This window comes from Pseudorca crassidens, chromosome 18, assembly GCF_039906515.1.
Source record: "Pseudorca crassidens isolate mPseCra1 chromosome 18, mPseCra1.hap1, whole genome shotgun sequence".
Classification (NCBI taxonomy): domain Eukaryota; kingdom Metazoa; phylum Chordata; class Mammalia; order Artiodactyla; family Delphinidae; genus Pseudorca; species Pseudorca crassidens.
In genome coordinates, this window is record NC_090313.1 from 6,939,461 (window position 1) to 6,965,636 (window position 26,176).

Below are 26,176 nucleotides of genomic sequence, written 5' to 3' on the forward strand. Positions count from 1 at the left end.
CTACTATATATAAAATAGATAACTAGCAAGGTCCTACTGTATAGCACAGGGAATTATATTCAATGTCTTGTAATAACCTATGATAGAAAAGAATATGAAAAAGTTATATATTTAACTGAATCACTTTGCTGTTCACTTGAAACTAACACAATAGTCTAAGTCAACTATATTTCAATACAAATTTGAAAAAATTTTTTTAAAAGATTATACCTGCTTTTATGAAATCAGTGATCTCACCTGGACGGAGAATATTGGAGGAAGAAGAGGAAGAATAATCTCTGCAGGGCAGTAGATGAGCACAGGAGTTACGTGCAGTGTCCTGGGGAAGGATGCGGAAGCCTGGATGGTGGCGGTGTGTGCGGAGGGGACAGAGCAGCAGGGGACACCTGTTGGTTGTCACTGGCATCCATTGTCCATCCTTCTAGGTAACAGGACCTGTCTTTGGACAGACCACCTCTTCCTCCACGGTCACCCGTATGGTTTGAGGAAGCTGACTCTGTCCTTTCTCCAACTGGAGGAGCAAGTGATGAAGAACAAGCCAATGTGCATGTTTTCCTTGTCAAGATACTAAGGGATCGGGAGTAGATACGTGCAATCAGAATGAATCCCAAGACATACTAAGAATTTACACACACAGTACATCTTAAACCTTTTTTACATCTTCACGTTTCTTCAGCATTATTTCCACTTACTCACATGAATTCCATTATAGTACTATACCACAATTCATTTAATCCATCCCCTGATTGTGGCCATTCAGCGACTTCTCGTATTTTTTTTCTGTTATAAACAATGAACATCCTTATAGAAAGTGTATAATTATGTTCTTAGGATAAATTTTTAGGCCGGGTTTATTACAGGATCAAAGTGGGATCTCTAATTGCCTTTTATAGGAAAGCAAAAGTTCCAGATTATCTAACTCTGACAGAGCTCACATCCTGTAGTTAACAGCAGCTGACTTATAATTGGATCCATGCAAGTAATGTTTTTATAAACCTTAAACTTATTTACAAGACTAGGATCTGAAGTGGCTTCTCCTCTCTACACTGTTTGAGAAAGATAAGGCTCAACCAGATGTGAACCACTGATGGCCACTCAGGAGCTTTTAAGAACGGAGTCCAGTCATTAGGAAGCAAATTTAGGGCAGAAAAATTCTCTTTGTCTTCCCCATCCCCATCTGTTAATGTAAAAATCCTATTGATCTATCTTTCAAAAGACAACTAAGTCTGCCATTCACAAAAACTTCTTTATCTAGAAGTAACCTCAGTAATCTCTCCTTTTTTTCCACTTTCTTTGTTTTCACTTCCTTAACACTTTTTTTTTTTTTTTCTGCAACCATCTCCTCACCCCCATCCTCAAACTTTTGCTTGGAAAATATGGTCACTTCACACACGAGTTCTCCATGCCCCCATCTCCCTCGTAGTCCTCGACCAAGACACTGTTTTTTCACCTATCACTCTCTCTCAACTGACCCTATTTTCTGTGAAATAGCAGCAGTTAAGAGATGACCTCTCCTTGCCACTGTGCTGGCACAATGGAGAAAGGGTATCATTCATGTGTTTAATGAACACTTCAGTCCTTGGATGCCCAGTGTCTGTGCTTCCTGAGTCTGCCTTACTACAAAAGAAAGAACAAAGAAAGAAAGAAAGAGAGAAAGAGAGAAAGAGAGAGAGAGAGAGAAAGAGAGAGAGAGAAAGGGAGGGAGGGAGGGAGGGAGGAAGGAAGGAAGGGAGGAAGGAAGGAAGGAAGGGAGGAAGGAAGGAAGGAAGGGAAGGGAAGGGAAGGGGGCAGTGATGGCACAGTCTATAGTCCAGTGATGGCAGTGGTCGGTGGCGTAGGGCTTACAACCTCCACACACAACTTCAGTTGTTTCTGTGTGTGACCTTAATTTTTGTGATAGCTCACCATCTTTCTGAACCTGGGTCCTCCAATCTGGTTGTCCAGGTTCCCTGTTGATTCTCTGAGTTGCCTGTAAGCCTATGATTCATTTCTTTTTGTTTCTGTTAGCCAAGTCCATTTCTTTTGTTCCAGACAGTAGCCTTGATTGACAAAGGGTTGGCCCTGTGTGACAAGAATGTCAGGCTTGTGTAATTTAGATTATTTGGGAATAACTAGACCTAAGTTCAAAGACTTGATAGAACAAGAAACTGTAGAGGAATTTCTATGACACATCTCATAGACTGAAAATGAATGATGGCTAGATTTCTGAAAAATTGGAGCTACAGAGTAACATATTTATTATCATTTTGAATCTAACTGTGCCTGATGAATCATCTGTTCTGACAAAATAGTGTTACAATCTTAGACTAATCAAGTGTCTTATAAAACAAAGTACAGTTGTAGCATTTTTTTAACCCCATCTCATCAGAAATTATTCAATGTGCGTCTTTACATCATACAATTTTTAAGTACTATCCCTTGCTTGAATATATTTCCCATGAATTAGAACTTTGTTTGATTTAGTTCCCTTTTCATATTTCTTCAGAAACTTTACCATCTCAGAATCTCAATTACTTCCCATGGACATCTGGATCAGGCAAATTATTGTATCTTTCTCATCCAATACATGAGCAAGTGTCCATAAAAAATAACATCTGCTGTCTGGTTAATTGCACTAGTATCTGGGAAAATATGAAATAATTTTATGTTTTGTAAGTAGTGTAACTCAAATAGGAATCTGGAATCATCTTTCCCATCATCCTCTTCTGATTGTCTATTTATAGCCCAAAGTGATTGAAGAACAAACTTTGGTATGATTGTTACTGATAGAACTTTTTATGAAAATAATTATCTCACTATTTCACTTTCTGTTTACTTTCTTCTTCAAATGTCAACTCTCAGCATTTGGCAGAGAGAATAATCTCACTCAGAAGATGGATTTTCTCAAAGTTCAACAGACTTTTCTGAGAAGAAAAAAACATAATGAGTTGGAATTTATGATAAAATTGTAACAAAACATAAATATAAAGTGATTTTCTGAAGATAATGATTAAACTAGTTTCTCTCAGTTGCTTTAGCTTCAGCCATAGTTATGTGGGCTACAAACAAATACTTAAAAATTAAAGTAATTATTTTTTGATGAAAGGCTGTTTCCTGCAAGCAGGAAGGTAAATAGGAGGAATGGTTCTGAGTAGAGCTTAGCTTTTACTCTCTAAGTAGAAATTCTACATGAAACAATATCAATGCTGGTTTCAAATCACTAAACTAAATGCTCTGTTACCAGAAAGTGATGAAATCACCGTTGCATTGCTCAGACATCTTGGATTCTGCAGAGCTATTCAGGGTTGCTAAAGGAGGTAAGACAGAGGTGAAAGGAAAAAGTTCCTTTTTAAACTGGCAAGTATACTGGAGTGTTATAAAGGATTTCATCTGTCTTCTCTTCAAATAAAATTTGAAAATTACTGCCTTCAAAGTTGGTATACAATTCCTAAAAAGAAAACTACCTTTAATTAAATTTCATCTTAAAAGAGTGAAGTATTTGCTATGCCATATTTAGGGAGTTCTGTGACTTACAATCAACCCAGAGAGTGATAGGGTCTTAGGGCAATAAAGTCGATCCACAAAACAAGGTTTCTGAAGTATAGAGTTTCAGGCAAATAGAGCATTTAGCCTGTTCAATTCACTCTAAATTAGAGCTCATTACTCTTCATAATACATTTGATTGCTCTCAAATTCTCAGTAAATGTACCATGAGAGGAGCAGTGCTATTACTTTTGATCAGCAACCAAAGCTTCCTTGGGGTAAGTCAGAGACGTCCCTCATCTCTGGGCACTAGGAAGAGTCACAACAGGAGAGCTCTCAGAAGCTGCTGAGCTCGAAAGAACTCAGAAAAAGTGCAGGAGAAGCAAATGATCAGAAGCAAACAGACGACAAACACAATTTAATTCCTGGAGCCATCACTTTTTGAAAGATCAGTACTTAAGCTAAGAGGATCAATTACTCACATTTCTTTTTCTCAAAGGTTCCTTCTTTTGTGTTCACTAAAACAGGGCACAGACCTCCTCCATCCCAAGAATATGGAGAATCAACTGCAAAGACATTTAATTATTTTCCATATTTGGGCGGGCCCAGCCAGATAGCTCTGCTGGAGCCCACTTTCCCTTGCTACAGTCCAACAGAAGTTGAGGAGAAATATGGAAAGGAGTGTCATGTATGAGTGCTGATATTAATCTATCTCCAATATATAGATATAAAATTAGTATACAAAATATCAATAGTATATATACACACATATATAATCAGTATATAAAATATCAATATTATATATACACACATAATCAGTGTACAAAATATCAATAGTATATATATGAACACACATATATAACCAGTATATGAAATATCAATATATATGTACACATATATAATCAGCATACAAAATATGAGTATTATATACACATATGTAGTCAGTATATGAAATACCAATATTATATATACACATGCATAATCAGTATACAAAATATCGATAGTGTATATATACATATATAAGCAGTATATAAAATATCAGCATAATATATACACATACAATCGGTATACAATATATTAATAGTATATATATACACATATATAATCAGTATATAAAATATCAATATTATATACACACATATATAATCAGTATATAAAACATCAATATTATATATATATATACACACACACACACACACACACACAGTGAAAATCCCTTGGGTCTTCCTTTAGCTTTTCCTCTTTAATGGCAGTACTTTGCATCTCCTCAGGCTACCTATGCTGAATTTCGTGCAGAAGATATGCAAAGGAATAACTAATGTTTGCTCCTGTGAGAAAGTTAGGTGGAATAATTATATATTTTTAAATATTTTTTATTTTTTTACATCTTTATTGGAATATAATTGCTTTACAATGGTGTGTTAGTTTCTGCTGTATAACAAAGTGAATCAGTTATACATATGTCCCCATATCTCTTCCCTGTTGCGTCTCCCTCCCTCCCCTCTCCCTATCCCACCCCTCTAGGTGGTCACAAAGCACCGAGCTGATCTCCCTGTGCTATGCAGCTGCTTCCCACTAGCTAGCTATTTTACATTTGGGAGTGTATATATGTCCATGCCACTCTCTCACTTCGTCCCAGTTTACCCTTCCTCCTCCCCGTGTCCTCAAGTCCAGTCTCTACATCTGCGTCTTTATTCCTGTCCTGCCCCTAGGTTCTTCAGAACCATTTTTTTTTTTAGTCTGGATATATATATGTTAGCATATGGTGTTTGTTTTCCTCTTTCTGACTGACTTCACTTTGTATGACTGACTCTTGGAAATATAATTCCTGTGTGCCTACTACAGCCATGAGACAGGTCCCTGTCCTTATGAAATTATAGACCCATTATGTTTCATGATAGACTGTTTTAAGCCTCAGACAGATGTTCTCTGCTTTTACGTATTTTTTCTTACTCATTCAACCAAAGTTACCCTCATCCTCAAGAGAAGTTTTCTAGAAACCACAGAGGTTCCTGCAGAAGTGGGTTATCTCCCACCTGGTTAGCTGCAGGGCAACACCCTACCTCACACACCATGTCAACTGCCGACCCAGCTGGTGGCCCCAGACCTTCCTCAGAGAAACCTTGGGCTTCACCTCTTATTGGACGCTAGACCCTCACTCATTTATTTCTTTGCCTGACAAACTAAAGTCTAACTGGTATATTCTGGGTTTCCTCCTATTGCTCTTGAACTCTGATCTTCCGTTGATCCCCACCACCAAATTTTGCCTCCAAGTTTTTAGGATATCTGTTTCCTTTCTGAATCTACACAATCACTCAATTTTTTTAAAAAAATTTATTTTATATTGGAGTATAGTTGATTTACAAAGTTGTGTTAGTTTCAGGCGCACAGCAAAAGTGAGTCAGTTATACATATACATGCATCTTTCCTTTTCCAGATTCTTTTCCCATTTAGGTTATTAGAGAGTATTGAGCAGAGTTCCCTGTTCTATTCAGTAGGTCCTTGTTGATTACCTATTTTATTTTATTTTACATTTATTTATTTATTTTTGGCTGCATTGGGTCTTCGTTGCTGCGCGTGGGCTTTCTCTAGTTGCGGCGAGCGGGGGCAACTCTTCATTGCGGTGCGTGGGCTTCTCATTGCGGTGGCTTCTCTTGTTGCGGAGCACGGGCTCTAGGAGCATGGGCTTCAGTAGTTGCGGCACATGGGCTCAAGGTTGTGGCTCACGGGCTCTGTAGTTGTGGCTCACGGGCTCTAGAGCGCAGACTCAGTAGTTGTGGCGCATGGGCTTAGTTGCTCCGTGGCATTGTGTCTGCAATGTGTCTCCTGCATTGGCAGGTGGATTCTTAATCACTGGTGCCACCAGTGGTTACCTATTACCAATTACCTATTTTATATATAGAAGTGTGTATATGTTAATCCCCAATTTTTTCCAATTCTGTCATACAGTTATCAAACCTCATCTCCTCATCACTGATTGTACATCTTTACTCGGGACACAAGTACCTTAAAAGAAGCTTTTCAACCTTCTTCTCCTAATTAAGGCTCATGATGCCTGGTTTTTTCTATGACTTTGGGGAAACGGTATTTTTACCACATTCTCCACTCAGGAAGACTTCCCTTTGTTCACGACAGTTTTGTTGCTGTTGATCCAGCTATTAACTTGGAGCTCAGGGCTGCTGGGAAATTCCTGCCTGAACCTGTTTGATTAATGAAACGAGGCCTCTACACTCAGTTTCCTCGGTTTCTTTGCTTAGCCAGTTTCCCCATATGCCTTGGAACTGCTCTTCCCCTTGAAATTGACACTCAGAGTCCCTGAGACCAGTGTACGTAATCAAAACGGAGACAGCAAAATAGATCAGCCATGGTCAAGACTCTTTTCATGCCTGTTTTTTTTTTTTTTTTAAGATGTTGGGGGTAGGAGTTTATTAGTTAATTAATTTATTTTTGCTGTGTTGGGTCTTTATTTCTGTGTGAGGGCTTTCTCTAGTTGTGGCAAGCGGGGGCCACTCTTCATCGCGGCGCACGGGCCTCTCACTATCGCGGCCTCTCTTGTTGCGGAGCACAGGCTCCAGACGCGCAGGCTCAGTAGTTGTGGCTCACGGGCCTAGTTGCTCCGCGGCATGTGGGATCCTCCAAGACCAGGGCTCGAACCCGTGTGCCCTGCATTAGCAGGCAGATTCTCAACCACTGCACCATCAGGGAGGCCCTTTTCATGCCTGTTGTCTTCACAAAGCCGCGAACAAGGCTACTTACAAAGTTGATACATATGCTAGTCTCTGTTTGGCATCACCCATTAGTAAATCAAACGTGTCACATGTATTTATTAAAGCAGATCTAATTGTCCCCATTGGGTCCCGCAGTGTACAGCCAAACACATTTTTGAGTTTATGCAATGGGAAGACAAGAATTAGCAAATATAAAAGAATATTATAGTGTGAAATACAATATAAATATTTATGAAAAAATTGGGAGGACTGAAAGATCCCAGAAGATTCTTATGGAAAAGTAGAAAATGAAGCTGAGGTTTTTAAAGAAATGTTCTTGATTTCTTATAATATGGTAGAGATATGGCTCTGATAGGTGCAGATCTTTGCTGTGTGCTTTTCCTAGAGCTGCATGGATCTGCTGGAACACCCTCACTAATGTTATCCCAAGGCAGATGTCCTTTGTGATTCGATGATACCCAACTTTACAAAAGCTCTGGGAAAGTAGGAATATCATGGGAAAGTGTGCCCTGCGATTCTCTCCCTTGAGAAATTTCTATTGATCTTCCAGAGGCCTTGGTTCTTTACAAGTAGGGTATATGAGAATTCTTTGAAAACCTGGTAAAGTTCAGATGCACAACACCACTACATATACTCTGATTTAGTGTGTCTTGGGTGGGTGTGGAAGTCAATACTATTACCAAATATCTGAGGTGATTCTGGTACTGGGGGTCCGTGGGCTGCTTGGATAAACGCCATCCTAGTACAGCCAAAGTTCTAATCACTACGTTCATTCATTGTTTGTCATGTGCTTATTCTAGACATTCCCGTCTGGCAAGTAATCTTGTCATATTATGGTTAACTGTGCATGTCCACCCTGCTTAGGTCAGTGCTCCACATTCATGTAATAGAGGGATGGGGCAATATTCTCTAAGGAATGTCCCATACACCCTGGTGCCAGAGAGTTTGGGGAATGTTCTGAGAACAACAGGAGTTTCGCAAGTAATGGGTTAGATAAAGCAAAACTGGCTCCTTGCTTTTAGATGGCCTCAGCATATGAATAAAAACACAGTTATAGATTATTAAGAACCTCCAGTAGGAAGTTATTATATGTAGTTTTTCCCAAATGTATTTGAGCACAGAAAGATACATTTTTTGAAAGTCATCCTACAGAGAACATAAGCTCGGACATGCTGCCAGAAAATGAAGGAGCTGAGACCGGGAAGGCACTGTTGATGTCTCTCCTTTTACCCCATTCATGTTGCATCTGTTTATTATAAAGAGTCATCAGCTCTATCATAAAAAGGCTGCCATGGGCCCTGCAGGAGTACAGCTGGTGACAGAGGATGCATGTAAAGGACCAGAGAGGAAATAGTTTACTCTTTAAGGGAAGCCAAAGCCAGAGGTAAATGAGTGGGTGTGACTGTTTCCAATTAAATTTTATTTAGGACGCCAGACCACATATGGTCTGGGGGTCGTACTTTGCTGCCCCCTGGTCTAGAGCTGGACAGCCAACATCCAGAGAAAACTGCTTTCTTTTCACCTTCTTCATAGTGTTTGTTTCCTCTCTGGAAAAATGAAAATAGGGAATCAGCTTGCTTTATCTCAGATTTTTATTGCAGACATGTTTGCGAACAAATCATTTATTCATTCATCCCCACCAATTAGTTGAGCATCTGCTATGTGCCGGGCACACTGATGTTTTCTTCCCATTTGATGCTGGCTAATAATTCTTACTGAATTGTAGAAATTTTATGGCCTTTTACTTGATGCCTTGCTTCTCTGTTTGGGATAATGATAGATCCTTTAAAGTGAGATTTGTATTAGGGATTTTAGCAGCTGCTACACTGACTCCTTATCTTCTGTTTACAGCTAGTTCTCAGGTCTTTGTAACTTGAACATAGGAAAGAGACTATTCTTAAACTAAGTGGAGAGTTTACACTTGTCAATTGTTCCTTTCTTTTATTAATTTTGGGCCAATATTTTTGTGATATTTCTCTCATAGTTACCTACATACACTACCTCACTCTGATTTTAAGAAGAAAATATCTGATACTTTCTAACATCCTTCATGACACCTTACACAGGGTTAGTCCATAGTAGATCTTCAGTAAGTATTTGTTGAATGGATTCGTCTTATATTATTTCAGTTGATCTATAGGCTTACTTTGATAAGCATAACATGTTCTCATCTCTAAGGTGGTGTGTTTATTCCATATTTATTTTGATTTAGTTCATTTTGCAAAGGATATGGGGTGGAAGGGAGGCTGTGAAATGTTCTCTTGGAAGATCAAGAATAGACGTAAAGTAATATATTGATTTTTTTTCATTGAATCTCTACTAGTGTGGATAAAAGTCATTTACTATCATTAACTACTCAGAGGGAAATGAGAACTAAAGAAGTAAAAATTGGGTGTATTAAGGTAAGAAAAGTAATGATTTGGAAGATACAGAAAAGTGAATTCCGTTTCAGTGTAAAGAATTTCTGTGCCTCTATCTGAAAATCCTTGCCACGGAGGTGTTCTTGGTATGATATGATGTCGGTTGAACTTGATATGATAAAGATTGAATTTGGTTTTCTGTTGATCTCTTGGGCAAGCATTTTGTTTTCTGAAAATAAAGTGAAATCTATTTACACCTTAATGAAGGTAAGGTTCAATCTCTATATTTCACTTGAGGGAAACAGTGCATACGTACAGTTTAAAATGAATTGTTAAGAGGGAAACATATAAAAGAACAGAAGTGATCTTTGTTGTTACAGAAAAGTACACACATAGGTTGATGGTCACATTCTATTGTAAGAACGCAGCCATCTACACTTTTGCACTCAGGTTCTCTCCTTAGTTTTCTCTTAGGAGATGAATGTCAAGTCCATCTTTCATAAATCTCACCTGAGGTTGGGTTTAAGCAGGATTTATTCTTTGTGAAGTGAACATTTTTCATGGGTTTAAGATTTAAGCCTTAATTTCCTTTTTAGATTTCCACCAGTCATTTGGCAGAAACAACATATTCTCATAATTATATTTATATCTCTGCATTTCCTAAGTGGTATTTATTACATTTCCTTCTCAGGATAGGATTTTTTTCCCTCAAAATTATTCAAACAATAGGTCAAAAGCTAGGAACAATGAAAAAGCCACGCTCAGCACAATTTCCTACAACAATGCTTTACTTCTCACGAGCTCCTTGTTGCAGTCACCAAGGAGGATCTAAGCATAGGGGAGCCGTTTCCTGTAGCTTTTTTGTTACTGTCTTGCTTTAGAATTAAGGGTGATTGTACCGTAGTCCCCAACGACACCTTGAATAAAGTTCAATGTGGACATAGTGTTTTAAAATCAGTTTAAAAATAAAGTTTAGGCTACTTTATTTCTTTCATTGTTCTAAAATGTGTACATTCCCCCAGATGGTCCCCAATTTGAGTGTCTACTCAATGTGGCTTACTCCACCTGAGAGCGCTGGGGAGTAGATGAGCTCTGATGCACGTTTATACGTACAAACTTTAGAAGGTGATTTGGCGAATTCATCCAACGATAAGACATGCATACCTTTTTGCTTTTTTGCATACACCTCTAGGAATTTATCTTACTGAAACTTAAACACAAGTGGCAACCTATATGTATAAGGAGAGTCATTAAAGCATTTCAATAACAAAAACTGGAGATGGGCTGTCTTCATTAGTAGTAGGGGGGTTAAATAAATGGTGGTGTATCAAGGGAAGATAAGGAAAAGTGGTCCCAATAGAACATTAAGTGGAAAAAGCAATTTAATAAAAAAAAGTGTGGGTTGCAAACTCAAAATGCTCCCAGAGGCCAGACAAGTAACATTAGGCCAGGTGTGACCTAGGACAGCTGACCCTGGGCAGGTGGGAGAGTAGGAGGTAGTGTGAACAGAATGCAGCATCCTCCCAGTGTCTGCTCATTATTGCCATAATGGAGGAACCAATACTCCATATATCAGATATTTAGATTTTTTCAAGAGATGGTGGATTAGATTTAGGTGCTAATGTATACTTTTATGTATGTTTAATGTTTCTGTTTCATTTAAATGCATTTAAAATACAGTGTTAGCCAAGCAGAGTGCATGTGTAGGCAAACCTTGGTGCGGCTACAACGTTACCCCTGTTGTCTAGACACTGACACGTTAAGTTGTACCTTGAATCCTGATAATGATACCTTATTAAAGTCAGTTTGGAATGACTTGATTGAATGGCATTGTACCTTATACATTTCTATATTGTTAAATCTTGTTTCACTATGTGTACACTACATACTTTCTTTTTTTTTAATTTTTAAATTAATTTTTATTGGAGTATAGTTGCTTTACAATGTTGTGTTAGTTTCTTGCTGTACAGCAAAGTGAATCAGCTATACGCCTACGTGTATCCCTTCTTTTTTTGGATTTCCTTCCCATTAAGGTCACCACAGAGTACTGAGTAGAGCTTCCTGTGTTATACAGTAGGTTCTCATTAGTTATCTATTTTATACTTAGTGGTGTATATATGTCAGTCCCTGTCTCCCAATTCATCCCACCCCCTCTTCCCCCCTTGGTAACCATAAGTTTTTTCTCTACATCTGTGACTCTATTTCTGCTTTGCAAATAAGTTCATCTCTACCATTTTTCTAGAACTATATATTTTCAGTGATCATGCCTGGGTGGGGATGGTGGAGGAGGGACATCCCTTTAGGTTCATGGTTTGAGGGGAAAACCCAATTGTGAGTACACACACCATCCCTATCTCTGTGATTGGGGCAATTTACTCTAAATTTCTGGAACTCAATTTCTTCATCAGAAAAAGCTTGCCTTACATGTTGGTTAGATTTATGTAAGATGATATTTACAAATGCCCTGTAAATAGCCCTTGTTTTTTCTTTTTAATTAATTTTGACTGGCATATAGTTGATTTACAATGTTGTATTAGTTTCTCCTGTACAGCAAAGTGAATTAGTTATACGTATACATATATCCACTCTTTTTTAGATTCTTTTCCCATTTAGGCCATTACAGAGTATTGAGTAGAGTTCCCTGTGCTATACATTAGGTTCTTATTAGTTAAGTATTTTATATATAGTAGTATGTGTTATGTCAATCCCAATCTCCCAATTTATCCCTCTCCCTCTTTCCGCCTGGTAACCGTAAGTTGTTTTCTACATCTGTGGCTCTATTTCTGTTTTGTAACTAGGTTCATTTGTACCATTTTTTTTTTTTAGATTCCACATATAAGCAATATCATATGATATTTGTCTTTCTCTGTATGACTTACTTCACTAAGTATGACCGTTTCTAGGTCCATCCATGTCACTGCAAATCATAACCCTTGTCATTGTTCATTCCTTCCCTATGTCTGTTGTACAACCGAACTAAAATGGAGCCACTTATGTCAGGACAAGTGGAGACAGTCAATGCAGGAGCATAAGGGAAACCTAACCTCACTGTACAGGAACGTCCAGCTCTTCTCAGAAACAGCAGAGGACACCAGCCAGTCCCTAAATGCCAAATCTCTTCATGCCATCCCTGGAGTTCTTTATTCACCTGACTTAGCTACCCTGGCCAAAGTAAGAAAGAAAACCACCAGGCAACCATTCAGCTGCAAAAGCCAAATAATTCCAAATTTATCCCATGAAAATCCCTCACTCTGTGAGTAAGACAGAATTCACTGCTCCTGTACCCTCGAGTTTCCCAGCTTAGCAGGTCAAACTCTTGCCACAAACTCATCTCTGCCTTGTTTTATTTCGTGCTCAGAGTTTGGTTTTTGACATCATCAGCTCCACCATCCTTTGGGCATGCCAAGAAGCAAGTGAAGTTGAAGACTGTTCTAAATCTAGACTTTTGAAGTGTGCTTCTTATTCACCTGGCAATGAAGTACCAAGATGTGGCTACCTTTAAGAAGGATCTGTCTACATTAAGGATTAAGTAATTCCATAATTGTTTTCTTAGTATAACTAGGGATTAAGAGGGTATCACTCTTCATCTGCTCTTTGAGTAATTCATTTCGGTGATCATTTGCTCTTTTCAGACTTTAAGAGTTAACCTTTAGTTTTAATAGTGGGTAAAAAGCAATGGAGTGCATATCATTCAAAATGTTTAAAATGTCAGTCATAGCCTTTGTCGTTTATTTTTCTTTCCTCATTAGAGAATCTGGTTCCATTAAACATTTCAACATTTAAGTGAGCTATCCAAATCAGAAAGAAAAAAGGGAAGATGGAAGTCTCCTGGTATAAGGGAGAAAAACTGACTTTGAATACAGACACTCAAATTAAGGACTGCATAGAGAACTTACTATTACCTTCCTACTACTGCTTTAACCCAGAAACATCTCCCTGTGGATGTTAATTCCTAAAACATCAGCAATATTCAATTCAAGGGAAAAGAATAGCATGAATATTGTTCTTTTCGAGAAACCCAGGACAAAGAGGAAGGAAGAAACACACACGCGCGCGCACACACACACACACACACACACACACACTCAGCCTCAAAAACAAAAACAAACAAAAAGATTGAATACAATTATTAACCAGGTAGTCTAAAAAGAGCCAGTGACATTCTAACAATGCGATGTTAAATTATTGCATATATTATATTACAGGATATATCTAGTACTTGAACCAGACGATCTGTACTTCTCCACACGCAAAGTATCAGCTGTTCATTCACACTTAACCATGTTTTTGTGAAAGTTGCAAAATAGTGAAATTTTTCTCTGTCCCTTTAAAAGCACCTCAGCCCTCCAGGTAAGCCTCCTGCAAACAAACAAACAAACAAAAAAACAAAAACCACCACCAACAAAAATTGTAGTATGGTCCACTTGGGACCCTCCAGGTTTCTCTCCTCAGCCTCAATGAGGCGCTTCAATACAGTAGCCACTAGGCACATGTGACTATTTCCATTTAATTTAATCAGGCCAGCCTTTTGGAATTAGTGCCACCACTTCTGGACCTCACTCCTACCTCCATTGTAGGAGTTTACTTATGCTGAGCTATGTTTCCTCAAAGCCCCATCGTCAGACATCATGCTTCAATCATAGTGAAAAGAGCAAGCCTTTGAAAGCAGAGCATCTTGGGATTAGATCCCAAACCCACCATGTGGTGGGTATGTGGTCCAAAGAGGCAAGACCCTTAATTGCTGTGACATCCAGTGTCCTGACCTGAAAAAGTGGTGTAATAATTCCTGGGTGGCTTGCAAGATAATTGTAAGTGTTAGAAAAAATACACATAAAAAGTGTCTGACACATAGTAGTTTCTCAGTATAGAGTGGGTATTATTATGATTGTTGTTTTAATATTATTTAATTAGCTTAAATCACATTCAAGTTCCCTCCTGGAAAAATATTGTCATTTAAAACACTATATAAATGTGTTTTAAAATGCCAGCTGCTAAGTATTTAGGGCCTGGTAAGCTATTAACTTATAAGCATGGCAGAGGTTCATTAGGTTCAGACACTAGTTTGAGGTAGTCCAAAGAGATGGAAGTTTAAGAAAAGGAAAAAGAGGAAAGGGCTGTGAGCTCTTTACATCATCTTCAAAATGACAAAAACCATAACAACTAACACGTAGTAGGCATTTTGCACCAGGCATCACTCTAACTGCTTTGTGACATTATTTAACCATCCTAGAAATCCTATATCATGGTTTCCATTATTGTACCCATTTCATGGATGAAAAAACTGAGGCAGAGTGAGGTTTATTTATTTATGTATGATGTTGAAAAAGAAGAGCTAAAGTCCTTAATCTCATGAAACTTACATTACATTTGGACATAATGACAACAAACACAAACAACAACAACAAAAATATGTATACATATAATGTTTGGAGAAGGTAAGTACAAGAAAGGAAAAGAAAGCAGAATAAAAACTCAGAGTGGAGATGATTCTACCAGAGGTAGGTTGGCTGGTGAATAGCAGCCCTTCTACTAAGGTGACAGTTGAGTGAAAAGACAGCTGGTTCTGTATGACACACAACGGCTCCATTATACATTTGGCCAAACCTGTAGATCATACACAAAGAGTGAACCTAAATGTACACTGTGGACTTTAGGTGATAATGATGTGTCCGTGTAGGTTCACCTATTGTAACAAATGTACCATCTGGTGGGGATGTTGCTAGTGGAGGATGTTGTATGAAATGGGGCAGGGAACATATGTGAAATTTCTGTATTTTCCACTTAATTTTGTTGTGAACCTAAAACTGCTCTAAAAAATAAAGTCTATTGTTTTTTTTTTTAAATGAAGATAACTGGCAGCCTTGTGGACTTTAAACCTTAGGTGAGAAAAGGCAGAAGCAGAAAGACGTGTTAGGAAATTATAGCAATTGTCTAGGTGAGAAATCATGGTGCCTTTTGTCAGACAGTAGGTGTGGAGGTTCTAAGAAGCATTAGATTATGGACCTATTTTGAAGATAGAGCTGATGGTATATTTTTTTAGTAGATGGAACAAGTTGTATAAGAGGAAGTGAAGCATCTAAATTACTTTAAGGTTTTTGGCCTGAGCGCCCCGAAGAATTGAGATGCTGTATTTTAAGAGGGGGGACTTTGGGGGAGGATCAATTTTGGGAACGAAGATGAAGAGCTTAGTTTGGGGCGTAGGTTTGAGATATGGCACGTTTGAGAAGTTAAGCCCGCAAGCCCTGTGTCCCAGTCCGTCTCCTCTTTGCAGTGCTCAGTGTATGTTTTCAGGTCTAGTAGGCTCAATGTTTAGTGGTTGGAAGGAAAAGACTCCGTGACTGGGTCGATCTCATTTACTGCTCTTTCCCCAACACCTAACATAATGTCTGGCATGCATTCGAAGAAATAAAATGATATTGAAGATGATTCTTTAATTCATAGATTTTTTTCTTTTCAGTAATGGTTTATTACAGGATATTGAATATCCCTTGCTATACTTTAGGACCTTGTAGTTTCTCTATTTTATATATAGTAGTTTGTGTTTCTCTATTTTACATATAATAGTTTGTGTCTGCTGATGCGACACTCCTAATTTACCCCTTCCCCCATTCCCTTTTCCCTTTGGTAACCATAAGTTTGTTTTATTTATTTATTTTTAAATTTTATTTATTTTATATTTTTATACAGCAGCTTCTAATTAGTTATCTATTTTACACATATTAGTGTATATATGTCAACCCCAATCTCCTAATTCATCCCACCACCACCCTCTCACCCACTGCTTTCCCCCCTTGGTGTCCATACGTTAGCATAAGTCTGTTTTCTATGTCTGTGAGTCAGTTTCTGTTTTGTAAATACATTCATTTGTGTCATGTTTTAGATTCTACATGTAAGTGATATCATATGGTATTTGTCTTTCTCTTTCTGACTTACTTCACTTAGTATGTGAATCTCTAGGTCCATCCACGTTGCTGCAAATGGCATTATTTCATCCTTTTTTATGGTTGAGTACTATTCCATTGTATATATATGTATACATACCACATCTTCTTTATCCATTCATCTGTCGATGGACATTTAGGTTGCTTCCATGTCTTGGCTATAGTAAATAGTGCTTGATTCATAGATTTTCTTTTTAACTCTGCGCTGCAGATACATATAGGAAATTTCTGTTAATATTAGGGAATCAAGACAGGTAATGCATGCCTTTTTTTTTTAATTAATGCAGAAGTCTGAGAATATGATTCTTACTAAAGAGAATTACAACTTTCTTCAAGGACAAACTGAATAAAAATTGTGTATATTTTGACACACAGGGACATGGGAGAAATTATTTTAGTTTGTGTGGGTTTTCTTAGTTTAAAAAGAGAAGTTAAATTAGAGATAAACTGGAAAGATTTAATCATTTGTTAGAGAAAAGTGTTTAAAAGAAAAAGTCTAAGAAGTAAATCCATGCAGCAAATTATATGTTAAATAGTAGAGATTTTTCAACAAAGATAATGAAAAACTACTCTTATTATAAAGAGAGCAAACAGAAATAGGTAAACAAAACAAGTATTAGGTAAAGCACAAAGCGCCAATCAGCAGGCTCAGCACAAACAATTATCTAATGCCCTGAACTGTGCAGGTGGGCCCAGTGAGAAGGGCTTCCACAGGTAAACCCAGCTGCCTCGAGTAGGCCAGGCCCTCTGTGGGCCCAGCCGCTGGCTTCCGACAGGCCAGCAAAAGTGATTCCAGTCTCTTTGGACAAAGTCAGAACACCCAAGATTTAACTGCTGGAACATGAGCCAGGAAATCCGAATCCAGAAAAAAAAAAGAATAAGAAACTTAATTCCACTGGGCATTAGACGAGGCTTCTGGGAGATAATGTGTATAAGACGTCACTGTCCACACCTGGGCTTTGACAACAAGGCATTTTGTTATGTGAATGGACCAGATTTGATCCACGGCTGAGAGCTAAAATAGGCATAACTCAAAAGAAGACAGTGTAATTGATAAATGATTATTTTAAAAGTTTAATATCACTGTTAATCAAAGAAAAGCAAAATAAAATATCCATTCGCTCATTCATTCATTCATTCCTTAAATACATATTTTTGAAAGTCTTCTATTTGCAGGCATTGGGAATAAAGAGACAAAAATCCCTGCCTTCATAAAGCCCATATTTTTGTGGGGGTAATGAAAATTATACAAAATAAATCATATGTCATTCGATGTTAGTGTGAAGTGCAAGAGAAAAAAAGGGAGGGATCATCGTGGACGGAAGGATGGCAGGAGTAGCAAGTCTAAGACACAAAGAGAAGGCGAAGGCGACATAGGAGCAGAGCCCTGTGATCGTATTTGATTGTATAACGTTGGTGGAAAATGCAACAAACACTGGGCTTTGTGCCTGACTGTCTGTGTATGAGTCCATCCCCTGCTGGGTACTGTGTTGTAGTTTCCTTATTTGCAAATTAGGGGTAGTGGTGATGCCAGCCCTTGGACTGTTGTGAGGATTAGGTGAAACAATAAAGAAAAACGATTCATGATGACTCATGCAGCAAGCACACAAGGTTAGCTTCCATCCTATCTGTTAGTCAGTTACTGCAGGAAGATCGTTTTGAAGGCAATGTTCAATGCTGATGAGGATAGGACAATATATCTTGGTAAGGATAGGGCACAGCTGATACAATTACGGGGAATGTGTTTTAGTTAGCATGCTTTCAGGTTCATGCAACTTAAACATACAGACCTTTATAAAAACACCCGACAGGGACTCTGGAGTTAGGGCAGGTGTGAGGGCTGGTTTAGTTGGAGGATCAGTGATGCGCCACAGTGTGGGTTTCTCCATTGCTCCTTTTTGCAATGGTGTTTTCTTCTCTGGCGGCTTGTAGCATGACAGTGACCCTGTATCCAGGTGTGACACTGTCTGAAATGAGGCTCTTCAATACAATAGCCACTAGGCACATGCGACTATTTCCATTTAATTTAATCAAATTAAATACAATTTAAAGTTCATTGCGTATATTGCTGATAGAATTATAAAAGAATTATGATTATTTTCTAAAGTTTTCTCTGTCTTCTGTTTTTCTGTCCCCCTACTTTTTTCTGTTCTATTAATTTTTTTTCTGATTTATGCTATTTTTGCACAGAAATAATCATTAAGAAATACACACCCACACACATATGTACGTATGTATTAGATACAGCTAGCTAGCTAGGTATATACATATATACATACACACACACCCTATTGAAATATGGCTTCTTGGCTTATATAATATAGAAAAACTATTCTTAATATGCAGAGAAAAAATTGTGTATTTAATATGATTGCAACTGAAAAAAATAGAGGCATAGAATAAAATTGGAATGGAATATATAGAAATTTTGACAGACAGTGATATATTGTTAGGAAAATTATAGGTGAAAATTTTTTCCCTTTCTAGGTTTTATCAATTATATATAATTTTTATCCTGGAAGTTTAAAAAAAGTATTTTTTAAACAAATAAGGGAGAAACAAATGCATATTTCAGGAGTAGTGTGGTTTACAAATCTGGGCTCATATGCAACTATTTTACAATAGGCTCATGTCAGTTCTTTTAGCATGAAAAGAAAAGCAGGGAAGGGTATTACTCCCTTAAATGTTGAACATACCTTGTCGATTATTTTACATGTTATAAAAACATTGGATAGACCATTTTATAATTAAAGACTTAATACATCATAAAACAATTATTCTTACTTGCAGTTTTGCATTTTAGCGAGGTACAGATTTAATCTGAGTTTTTCAAACTGATGTCAGTCGAAGTCTGTAGCTAGCTAGGAAGTGCCTTTGACCTGCAGGAGGGGCCAGTCAGGGCACTGGAGAGAGAAAGAGGGGCTTTGAGACTCTGACCACTCCCTTTACTCAGAGAAGCTGCACTTTGATTTGCTGTCCTTTACACTGAATTGCTGTGTAAATTTTTATTTACAAGAAAATCATGTCTCAATAATGCAAGAAATCACTGCTTTAAATAGTGGAAATGTTGTCCAATGATCCCATTTCTGTCCTGCAGGAGAGCAGTTGAGAGAAATATTAGAAGGAACTCTCCGTTTCCCTACATTCAGAGCTGTACACAACCTTTTGTTTGCATACAACCTAAGCCTTCCACCTCTAGTTACTGGATGTACTAACTACTATCACAGGGCCATCTGCCTTTTAGAACCCAGTGCTGAAGATGCTAGGAAGGACTGCACCTGTTATGGCTCTTTTCAATGACCACGTACAGTGTGGGTGTTCCCTACTGCAGGCACGTGGGATATACAAAGGAAGAATAAAGCATGACTCTTCCAATGAAATAGCTACCCTTGAATCAGATTGAGGGTGGTAGATACAGGGTGATATAAAATTAGTTGGGATGTTTTAAATGCATGCAATAGAAATCAAAATCTAAACAATAAAGAACTTTATAAATATCTAACAAAGAATCACAATTAAGGTAGCTGTCAGGCTGGTTTATTTTGAGGATCAATGATGCACCAGGATGTGTTTTTTTTCCATTGCTGCTTTTTGCCATCCGTAGTGTTGTCTTTATTTGCAGGCTTGTAGGGTGTCAGTGACCTTATATCCAGGCATGACACTGTCCAGAGCTAAGTTCTTCAATATGGTATCCACAAGCCACATGCAACTATTTAAGTTGATCAAAATTAAATAAAATTCAAAGTTCAGTTCCTCAGTGGCCACATTTCAAAGCTCAAGAGCCACATGTGGCTAGTAGCCATCATGTTGGACAGATATGGAACGCCTGCATCTTTCCTGGGAGTTCTATTGGATAGCACGGAATTTAGCAAAAATGACAATGATCCTCCTGCGGTTCTTTCTTAAGAGGCAGGATACCTTCCTGTAAGCATGCAAGTAATCTTACCCACATGCTTCTTTGACCAGAATTGATTCCCATATTCATTTGGATCAAAACCCTGACAAGGCCATGGGATTACTACTGGACCCGTCAACGAACCGCAGACGGAGGATTGAGACAGCATCCCTCCATTCCTGAGTTCGTTTTTCCGGGAAAAGCCTCCAGAAATAGGCAGTGATGGTCTCCTGGGATAAATTCTAGACACCTTGCAGCTGATGGGAGGAAAAACTGGCCCAGAGGACGTGCAGTGGAAATCCGTGCCTGGGTCGCTGTGGCCTTGGACCTCAGCAGACGTTGCTCTCGAGCAGAGTCTCAGGGTATTCAGCCCCCGGAAAAGTAGAGCTTCGCCGCCTGCGCCTGCGCAGTTCACTCGCCCGTTCTGGCCGCGGCAGGCCTCGCCCCTCCCCGAGGCTCCCTAGCCACCTGGCCAGCCCCTGAGAAGCATCCCTGCACTGGGATCTGGAGTGCTGTGGTGGGGGCGGTGTCCACGAAGATTGGGGCTTGCAAGACTCCTTACAGACAAGTCTGCGATGAGGGGCGTCTGGCACCTGGGGCACCGGGACGTTCCTCATGCCAGGACGCCCCCTAACTCCCGAGATCTCGCGAGATTCCACGAGGTTACTCCCCTAACTCCCGAGATCTCGCGAGATTCCACGAGGTTTGGTTTTCTCTGGAGAGTCGGCGCTCCAGCGCCTGAGGCCTGGTTCAGTGAGCCCCAGGGCCTTCCCTGTCGGCCGGCGCGTCGTAGCGCATCCGCTCCTTTCCCTCCGCAGGACCCCCACTTGCTCGCTCCACACACGCCCAAAGCCGCGAAGCGAACCGCCGCTGCGGCGCCCTGTTTGCTTTCCCGAGGAACCCCACGCCCCACCCGTCCGGCCCGGGTCCTGGCCTCGGCCTTGAGCATCTCGCGCTGCTGGGAAGAATGTGGCAGAGTGAACACGGATGCAGGGACAAGACGGGGCCCTGATCCCAATGGACTCTGTTAAGAAGTTGGGGCGCTGGGGGCCAAGCAGAAGCGGCTGGACAACGGTGCCCCTCGGTGCTGATTGAACTCCAGGGAAGGCAGATCCCAGCAGTCTAGGACTGTCAGGTGAGATTTTAATCAAGAAGTTTGATTTGAGCAGAATTTGAAGTTAGAAAATTAGGGCTTAGATCTCTCGAGAGTGAGTGGAAGGATATTTGAAGCACGCTTTCTACTTTTTAAGATCTATTCTATATTTAGTTCTTTGTCGTACATCTACTCCAGTTTTCTAATTAGAATGAAAATTATGACTGAATTTGAAGACAAGGCATAAATGAATTCTTAACTGGGGACAGTGGCCTTTTAGAATGGCTGTTCTGTTGAAGAGGAGCTGGGCGGGACCCTGGAGTGTCTGCGAGGAAGGTCATAGGGTTTTTTTTTTTTGCGGTACGCGGGCCTCTCACTGTTGTGGCCTCTCCCGTTGCGGAGCACAGGCTCTGGACGCGCAGGCTCAGCGGCCATCGCTCACGGGCCCAGCCGCTCCACGGCATGTGGGATCTTCCCGGACCGGGGCACAAACCCGCGTCCCCTGCATCGGCAGGCGGACTCTCAACCACTGCGCCACCAGGGAAGCCCCATAGACAGATTTTACATCTGAGTCTGTTTGAAAACACTGATGATAATGATAAACATTGGACTTGTCCTTTTGAGGTATGCTTTTCAATCGAAGTTTCCTTTCAAAATCTCACTATAGAGCTTTTTCTTTGTTTATTTTTATCTTTTTAATTATTTTTTAAACTTTTTATTTTATATTGGAGTACAGTTGATTAACAATGTTTTGATAGTTTCAGGTGTACAGCACAATGAATCAGTTATACCTATATCTATTCTCTTTCAAATTCTTTTCCCATTTGGGTTGTTACATAATATACTGTCTCCCAGAGTAATGGAAATAAAAACAAATATAAACAAATAGAGCTTTTTTAAAATAAACATTTTTAGATGACTAGAAAACAAGTCATGAATATTATTATCAGGTTTTACAAAGAGTTCTATTGCTATGTCACTACGTCCAAATAGGCCTGTTGCTTAAGAAAAAAAAAAAAATCTTCCTTCGCTTCCCATTGCTTTCAGAGTCAAGGTGATGTTCCTTGGAATTGCATCAAGGCCCTCCAGTATCCACCCCATCTGCCTCTTCAGTCTTGTTTCTAGCTCCTCCTTTTTCTGTTCTCTGCAGTGAAACTGTAACACATGCAGCTTCTGGAATGGAAGCGCCCCCACTCTTCTTTGCCTAACTCATTGCTGTACCTTTTTAAGACCTAACCCTGGCTTAGTGTCCTCTGGGAAGTTGTGGCGTTGCTATCCTTGTTATTTCAATATCTAGTTCTCCTGTAAGTTCTCTTTCTCAAAGAAGAACTTTCCTTTGTTATGTTGTTGAATTCAGGCACCACAAGATCATGTGACTTTGACCAAGAACTTGTGGGTGGGTGTGATGTATGTCACTTCCCAGCACGAGCTTAAAGAACCAGTTTGTGTGTCTGAGATGCTGTTCCTCATTTCCAGCGCCAAGGTTGCAGGCAGAGTTCCAGACAGCAGCTGCTCAATCAGCCTTTCCTATCTGATTACCACATGGAACAGAGCCCCCAGGCCCCATTGATGGACATTAGTATGAACAAGAAATGAACTCTATTAAATCACTGTCATTTGGGGCTGCTTTGTTACCTCAGTGTAACCTAGTCCATCTAGACCGGTAGAAAAGTATTCCCAGACTCCCCTGGTCTAGGTTTCGTTTCATATTGAGTATCAAACTTTACCAGTGTCTTAAGCCAGGGCTCAGCAAACTTTTTCTGTAAAGGGCTAGATAGTAAACATTTTGGACTTTGTGCGCCATGTTGTCTCTGTTGCAGCTACTTAACTCCATGTAACACAAAAGCAGCCATAGATAAAATGTAAAGGGATGAGTGGGATTGTGTGCCAATAAAACTTTATTTATATGAACAGGCGCTGGGTTGGATTTGGTCCTCAGGCTGTAGTTTGTTGACTGCTGTTTGAATTCATGAGTCTGAAATCAGTAGCAGGAGTCCTTTGGTTTGTATTTTAAGGATCAATTAAATTTTTCTTCTCATGTCTCTATCTCGTTTTACATACTGATCTGAATTTGGGGCTATGATTTTTAGTAAGAAAGTCAGGATAGATTTGAACTCAAGAGTATAAGCGTTTGTGAAATCATACTTGGGATTTGGAGAGAGCATTTGAAAAATTAATTCCTAATGAGTAATGAAAGAAATGGCATATATAAGCATGATTTGAAAAGATAAACAGTCTATTAATTATTTTACCTGCCACTTCTAAATAACTGCTATTAGGAAGAGCCATATGAAATTGCTCTTCTGTAGAGAAATATTGACAATATCAGATGATATAACCTACTACTAATAATTACACACTTGGATTTTTTAAATTATAGTTTCTCTATGCAAGAACCTAGAGCAACACCAGTTTCTGAGGCGATAGGTAACCTGGTTCATGACTAACCCACACTGGTGTATACATGATTTTCCTGCATCCGTGAACTTTAGTGCCAATGTCCTAAAATCTCTAAGAGAAATTAAGCTAGTTCTATTAAAAAAACAGAAACAAAAAAACAAGCACACTCTATGTGCTCAGCTCTCTCTTTCTGGTTTGTTTTCACAAGAATGTGTTTTTGTGAAGGAACTGTCCGTAGGTACCATGCAGGTGAAAGCTTTCATCCTTTAGTGAGAGTGATGAAAGAAGCGTCTCGAGAGGTTACCAGTGCTACGGCAGGAGGGGGAAACAGGGGGCATTCATACATTCTCTGCACATTTTTCAGCCAAAGGGACTATTTCCTTTTTGGTGATTTCTAAAAATAAAAGTTAAAAAAAAATGGTGAGGCATCTCTGCCATCACAGAAAATTGCAACTCAGGACATAATAAAATACAATATAGCTCGTATTTTCTGTGGGGTGGAATGTTTATGCCATGTTGCTTTCCCAGGGTATTTATAGATTTCCTGAGAATGACTAATTGTTCTCCAAAATTATATTTTTAGTTGCCTTCTCTCCATCCACAGCTCTAGGAAATGTTAGCCTGAAAAAATTGAGGCCTGTTGGTGGACTTCCATCTGTTGTTACTGGTTTCATTACAAAAAACCAGTGTATCTCTAGAAGAAATTTTTTTAGAAAGAAGTCATTTCAGCTCCATGTCAATTGATAGCTTTACAAGTTACCCGTCATAGTTTATTTTATGTGAGATATACCCTTTCAGAAAAAAAAAATCTCTTGATCTTACAGAAACTGTGCTAGGATATTATATGTATGAGAAGACTCTAAGAAAACAAACCTATGGACTGAAGCTAATGAATTATCTATGGGTTCAAGTTCAGATTTCCTAGGTTTACTTAAGAAGATGAATATATTCAGAGAAATAAATGCCATTACTATTTCTTTGTCTGTTAACAAATGACATTAGCAATAGATTTTATTTTATAAGACATGCACATTGCTTTACCTGGGGTAGCTCAGGAAATATTAATAGTCAGAAATAATGTAAATTCCAGTAATGTATTTATGAAATATATTGATGCTGTCAGTCTTTATTTATTATACTGTGCCATGAAGTCTAGACAGAATAATAGTGCATTCTTTGTAGAGGCAAGCGTTTCAAAAATCATTGAATTTGCTGTAATGCCAGGCCCTGGGTCTCATTCATGAATTTTTTACAGTTGGTTTTACATTCCATCTATAGAGAAAAATAGTTAGCAGCACTTTTTTCCCAATTCAACTAGAACTTTGCCTTTGGTGTGAACAAGTAACCTTTAATTCGACCATATTGAACTACGTCTTCTTCCCTCTTGCCTATTCCACACAATCCAATTTCTCATGCAAATGTCAACAATTTCAGATATTTCCCTCCTAAGAAGAATTTCATAATGATACAGCTTGTGTCATTATACAAACATCCATTTTAAAAATTCTAATTTGTTACAGATCCTCTTTTAGCCCCTGAATAAAAGCAGTACCTCTCACCCTGAAGTTTTATTGTTCATTAGCTTAAATTTGACCTGCTTTTCTTTTTCAACCTAAAAGCCATAGCTAAATAACCTAAATGTAAGGAAGAACAGAGCTCACTCTTGACAAATCTAAAAGGACCGACTGACAGAGAATGAGGAATCTATTAAATCTTCAAAGATCTAGTTTTCTGCAGGCCGACCTCCTTTGCTCCAGGCGCCTCTGCATATTCGGCATCAATCACGCATCGTTCCTCTTAGGACTGCTTCCTCTCCCGTTCCTCCTGAAATGCAGCGTGACGTTTGCTATCGCCATCCCTGCAACTCATTCAATACACACTAGCCCGCAACAGAAGAATCTGTCTTTAAATTATGGACTCTCCAATAGTTTAAACATGTTTATTTTCCCTTCACCTTGCTCTTGGTCTTGTCCACAGGAAATTGATTTTTTACCTGACAGCCATCCATTTATTAAAAAAAGGGTGCTTTGTTCAAACTTCTTTATCTTCTTTGCCGATGGTCTTGTTTTCTTTGTGCTCTGTTTCTGCCCTGATAGTTTTCTGCATGATAAGAAGCTTACCTGCCAAAAGGCGATAGACTAGAATAGACTGAGTTCCAAGTCCTGGCAGCTACTCTATTTCAGGTGATTTTCTTTATCATGCTAACTTTCCCAAAGAAAAGACACGGTAGATGTCCATTAAATGGAATTATTTTGAAGTGTGCTTGTTCTCGTATACAATCAGAACTTCAGCCCTCC